Genomic DNA, 6,213 nt, shown 5'->3' with positions numbered 1-6,213 from the left:
TGTGTTTGAAGTTAAATCGTTAATGGTTGAGGGCAGGATGTGATTAAGTAATTATTGTAGGTGATTTCAATATTCATGTGGACGTTGAAAATGAGTAGTACTGTGTTTATCTCATTATTAGATCTGATTGGCTTTTGTCAGAGTGTACATGAAGCCACTCACTGTCTTAACCACACCCTCGACCTTGTTCTGGTATATGGCATTGAAATTGAACATTTAATAGTCTTACCACAGAATCCTTCTTTATCGGGCCATTTTTTAAGAACTTTTGCGCTCCTATTACTGGACTACATGCAATTAGGCAAAAACTCCTACTCTAGATGTCTGATAGTGCTGTAGCTAAATTTAAGGAAGCGATCCATTCTGCATTTGGTTCTGTGCTATGTCCCGATATAACAAAGGACTCCTGTGCTGATTTCAGCCCCTCCCAAATTGACCATATTGTTGATAGTGCTGCAGGCTCACTACGAACGACACTCAATTCTATCTGCCACTCTAAAAATAAACATAAATTAAACAAAAAAGGTTAGCTCCATGGTATAACCCCCAAATCCGCAAATTGAAGCAAACATCACGAAAACTTGAAAGGAAATGGCGTTCCAACAACCTGGAAGAATCATTTAGTTTGGCAAGATAGTCTTACATATAGGAAGGCCCTCTGTAATGCCAGAGCAGCTTACTACTCATCATTAAAAGAGGAAAATAAAAACAACGCCAGGTTTCTTTTCAGCACTGTATCACAGCTCCATTGAGCCATTATTCCTATAACCCTCAGTAGTAACGATTTCATGAGCTTCTTTAATGATACAATTTTTACTATTAGAGAAAAAATGAAAAAACGCCAATCAGTTGTGTGACTTTCTAAATAACAATAGTTTATTTGAGGATTTTCAGTCAGGATTTAAAGTGCATCATAGCACAGAGACAGCACTGGTGAAAATTACAAATTACCTTTTAATTGCATCAGACAATGGACCTGTCTCTGTACTTGTCTTGTTAGATCTTAGTGCTGCGTTTGACACAATTGACCATCACATCCTATTACAGAGACTGGAACATGTAATTGGCATTAAAGGAACCGCACTAAGCTGGTTTAATCTATCAGATCAATCTCAGTTTGTACATGTTAAGGGTGAGTCCTCCATGCACACTAAAGGCAATATTATTAGGAAACCATAAACTTTCATTGCTATGCAGATGATACCCAATTATATCTATCGATAAAGCCAGATGAAACTAACCAGTTAGCTAAACTTCAAGCATGCCTTAAGGACATAAAAACTTGGATGACCTGCAATTTTCTGATGTTGAACTCAGACAAAACTGAAGTTATTGTACTTGGTCCCAAACACCTCAGAGACACATTATCTAAAGATATAATTACTCTAGATCAGAATCAGAATCAGAAATACTTTATTGATCCCCAAAGGGAAACTCTTTTACGCCTTTACGTCAGTTCACACAGGAAGTAAGACGACGAGACAGAGCTACGGCAACGGGCAGCATGCGGGCTGGCGCATGCGCATGAGCACAGATGGCATTGCCCTGGCCTCCAGCACCACTGTAAGGAACCTCGGAGTTATCTTTGATCAGGATTTATTCTTTAACTCCCACATGAAACACACTTCAAGGACTGCCTTTTTTCACCTATGTAACATTGCAAAATAATACCGAAAAATTAGTGCATGCATTTGTTACTTCTAGGTTGGACTACTGCAATTCCTTATTTTCAGGCTACCCGAATAAGTCCCTTAAGACTCTCCAGTTGATCCAGAATGCTGCGGCATGTGTACTGACAAGAACTAGGAAAAGAGATCATATTTCTCCAATATTAGCTTCTCTGCACTGGCTCCCTGTAAAATCCAGAATAGAATTTAAAATCCTTCTCCTCACCTACAAAGGTCTTAATGGTCAGGCACCATTGTATCTTAAAGATCTCATAATACCTTATTATCCGACTATAACACTGCTCTCCCAGAATGCAGGGTAGAATGGGAGCCAGAGCCTTCAGTTATCAAGTTCCTCTCCTGTGGAATCAGATCCCAGTTTGGGTTCGGGAGGCAGACACCATCTCCACATTTAAGAGTAAGCTTAAGACTTTACTTTTTGATAAAGCTTATAGTTAGGACTGGCTTGGGTGAGTCCTGAACCATCCCTTAGTTATGCTGCTATAGGTCTAGACTGCCGGGAGACTTCCCATGATGCACCTCTTTCCTCTCTCCTTCTCTCCCTCTCCATCTGTATGCATTTTTATCCCATTACTGCATGTTACTAACACAACATCTTCTCTCTCCCGTAGTTTTGTGCTTTCTTGTTTCTCTCCTCTCCTTCTGTTGCTTTCAGCAGGTATTTCTGCCTCCAGAGCTGCAGAGACTGGATCTGTGGTTGTGGGCCGCCTGCTGCCCCCGTGTACCTGCTCTGTGGCTGCTGCTGCTGCAGTTGTTGTTATTGGTTCTGTTGCTAATACTGACATTTTTCCTATAGCTGTCATTCCTATTATTATTATTATTATTATTATTAATTTATTAATATTAACACTACACTTAATATTCTACTATTTAAAAATAATAATAATTCTAGGTGGTATTTTCATAGTTCCCCCCCGCCAATAATCTAATAAATAGCCATAAATATAAAACTACTGCCTACTGAATATTACAGTAGCATTCAGGTGTAGGCAATATAGTTATAGGTATCTTAAATTAGCTAGCTAACATAAAATGTCATTCTTCTGCCAGTTGAGTACTTTTACTTTACTATATTTTGCTGCTAATATTTCTGGACTTTAACCTAAGATTTTGAACACAGATTTTACCTACAGATATTGCTACTTTTACTTAAGTAAAAGACCTGAATACTCATTCCGCCACTCTCCAGTACCTACAAAAAAAATTACTTGACAATAATTTTGGTAGTGATTTAAAAATAGTTTTTCTTGTTCAATAAAATGATTTGTGTTCACTCTAAATATCAAAAGCAAATCATTACAAGAAGAGTTTCAGTGTTATGCCGAACACAAAATAAAATTCTGTGTTACATTAAGTAAGTGTATACTAAATTTAATAAATAAACTAATAATGCATTGGTAAAGGGAAGGGCCCTTGTTTTTATTAAATATGTCGTTTTGTATTACTAAATTTAACATTTCCTAGTTCCGGCAGTATACAGGGTCAGTCATAGGCAGATATTGGGGTAGCTCTGGCAGACCCAGACTTTGACCAGTATAGGCCGAGTCTGCCATTTTTGTTGGGGTGATTGCGACCCTAAACCGGTTCAGTTTCAGCAGCCGGACCCGGACCAGTGTACTTGGGCCGATTCTGGGGCGTCATTCAAACCGGGTTTGGCAAGAGTCTGGCAGCCTGGTAATCCTCATGTGTTTTATTGCCAGTAAAAATCTCCATAGTTAGCTAACATGATGCTGTCTTTCCAGACAGAGCATGCGCCGTTTGTCCATAAGAGATGACCATTCTACACTATTGTCCTTGCAGGTATGTTACAGTATGTCGCTCTATAAAGTGTGGTAATATTTTAAACATGCAGATGAGGTATTTTCTCTGTTTAACTTGTTTTCTGTATTTTTTAAATGTAATTAAGTTATACAGTTGTTATTATTAATTGAAAAATACTACAAAAAGGTAACAGTCCAGTGTGAGAAATCTGTATAAATATTTGTTTATATTTTCTGTATTTTCTCCTCGTAAATTTAAGTTTGTTTCATTTATTTTATTTACATGAATTTAAACCACCTATATGATCCCTGTCAATGTATTGTACAGCGTAATGTAAACAATGGGTAATCCTAAAAAGCTACAGATGATTTGCCACAAGGCAGGACATGTGCTGTTTGTCCACAAGAGATGACCATTCTACACTATTGTCCTTTGTCATAAATACAGATGGGAATAAACTGCTGTTCCACAAACCTGACCAGATCTGCGAGATTAATTTAATAGAGACACATCAGAGGTCACACTAGCAGATTAGCTTGCTAGCAATAGTGGTAGCTCAGCTACCCCTGTCGGTCAAGTGACACAGGAAAGAGAGGAAAAAGGAGGTACCATTTGAACACATATGTTTGCAGTCACGTGTCCAGACATTTCATAGACACCTCAACATTATGTTGGTGGCCCACAGTGACAAACATACGGTTATCCAGCTAACTGTTCAGCAGTGTTTAATTTTTTGATTGAAGAGGAGAATTATAACAAGATTCTACCTCTCTGCAAGCAGTGCACAGCCTGATTAGAACTGCTGCTGCCACGTATGCCTGCAAAAACACACACACAAACACACACTCACACACATAGCTGTCATTATATCAACCGTGTCTCATTAACAAAGTAAACAGACAATTGATTGGACTCCTTGTGTAATAATAGCTACTAAACACAAGGGGGCCGCCTTCAATCTTTTTTCATGCAGCAGTATTAAAATGTCATGGACATGGTCAGAACATGGACAAGAGTCCCATCTAGTGGCTGAATCATATTATTGCCTCATTCTCAGATTCATTTTTACCCTTCAATCTTAAAAGAAATTAGAGGCTTAAACCTATCCCAGCATGCATTTTAACACCATAAACACGTACAATCACTCCACAGCGTGCAGACACACATTCACATTTTCAGACGGGTTCAATCTGCAATATACCTGACTGTATGAAGAAATGAGTGACTGTTTACATAAAACATCGTTTTTTTTCCTTAACATTCTTTAGATGTTATTTTTCCTTACCTAAGCACTGTGCTTAACTATTTCCAGAAACATTTAAAATTGATTCCTGAGGCAAATTGGTGACTGTTCTTGCTGTTGGTGTGTTATGTGTGCTTATGAAAAATGTCTGGTAAATTTAATAAAAGAAGCCACACTGCTGGAGTGAGGAATAGAACGTAGTTAGATGAATCTACCAAAAGAAACCAGACATTTTAACTTAAACATTGTGTCTGTTCTGGAGTAACCAAGACAAAATATCCACTCCTCTTCACTTATTGTACTTGTTCATCAGTGTCCAGTCATGTCATGTTGAAGGTACCTGAAGCTTTTCCTTTGTTTTCATTGTTAAATGTGTTCCTCAGAGATTGAAAAAGCAATGAAGGAAAAAATCTTATTTATTATTACCTCAGGTTATGACTTCATGCACAGTGCTCACCACTGCACTACCATGCACTGTAAATCTGCCTGTTAGTTCAGGACATTTAAAAACCTGAGAACTGATGTTGATAGAATGTATTGGTCAGTGAGACCACTGGCCAAGGACCTGGGGATTTTAAGGATATTCTAAGGATCTTAACACTGTAAGAGTTTTAGTATCTTTGTATGAAATATTGCCCTTACTTCAACAAAAAGAATCTGGCACCTGCCATGACACAAAAAATGTTTGCTCACTTTCTCATTATAAAGTGAAAACTTTCACATTTTAATGAGATCCTTTTCACATTATCAGAAAATAAGGTTTCATTTTATTATGACATATTGTCTCATTATTACTAGATAATTCTGTTTTAGCATGAAACCTTTCTTGTTATAACAACAGATCACTATATCTTGTTATATCATAAAAACGTTCCTGTTATTTAAATCCGCGTATCTCATTAAAACAAGAAACTCTTGTTATACATACAATGATACATTGATGTAAACTGAAACATAAATAGCCTATATGGCCTAGCTCAGTGGTTACCGCCACTGACTTTGGTGATCGGGGGTCCGAATCCCAGTCAGGGCGGGGTAGTATCCAGCAGCACCGGGTCAACAAGGTCCATGTCTCCTAGCTCATCTCTACAACTAGAGATTGATGAGGTACAACACCCAGCTCTGGCTACTCACCTAACGAGATATGCGGGAGAACAAGCCAACGTGTACTCTCAGTGGCAGGGAAATAAACTGACTGCCCTCCATGAACGCCTGGCAGCACAAATGAACCAAGTGCTGATGGATGGGACCCACACAGAATGGTTAACCCAACGACGGACAGTCCTGATCATGAAGGATCCTCAGAAGGGATTCCATCCAGCTACCGGACAATAACCTGCCTCTGCACAACATGGAAGCTCCTGTCAGGCATCATATTGGCTAAGATGACATGGCTCAATACATGGACAAGGCCCAGAAGGGAATTGGTAGTAATATCAGGGGAGCCAAACACCAGCTACTGGTCAATAGAGCAGTCACTCAAGACTGCAAGACAAGGCAGAGCAACCTGTGCACCACTTG

Source organism: Siniperca chuatsi, linkage group LG7, assembly GCF_020085105.1.
Source record: "Siniperca chuatsi isolate FFG_IHB_CAS linkage group LG7, ASM2008510v1, whole genome shotgun sequence".
Lineage (NCBI taxonomy): Eukaryota > Metazoa > Chordata > Actinopteri > Centrarchiformes > Sinipercidae > Siniperca > Siniperca chuatsi.
The sequence above is the reverse complement of the archived record's forward strand: the minus strand, read 5'-3'. Positions refer to the sequence as shown.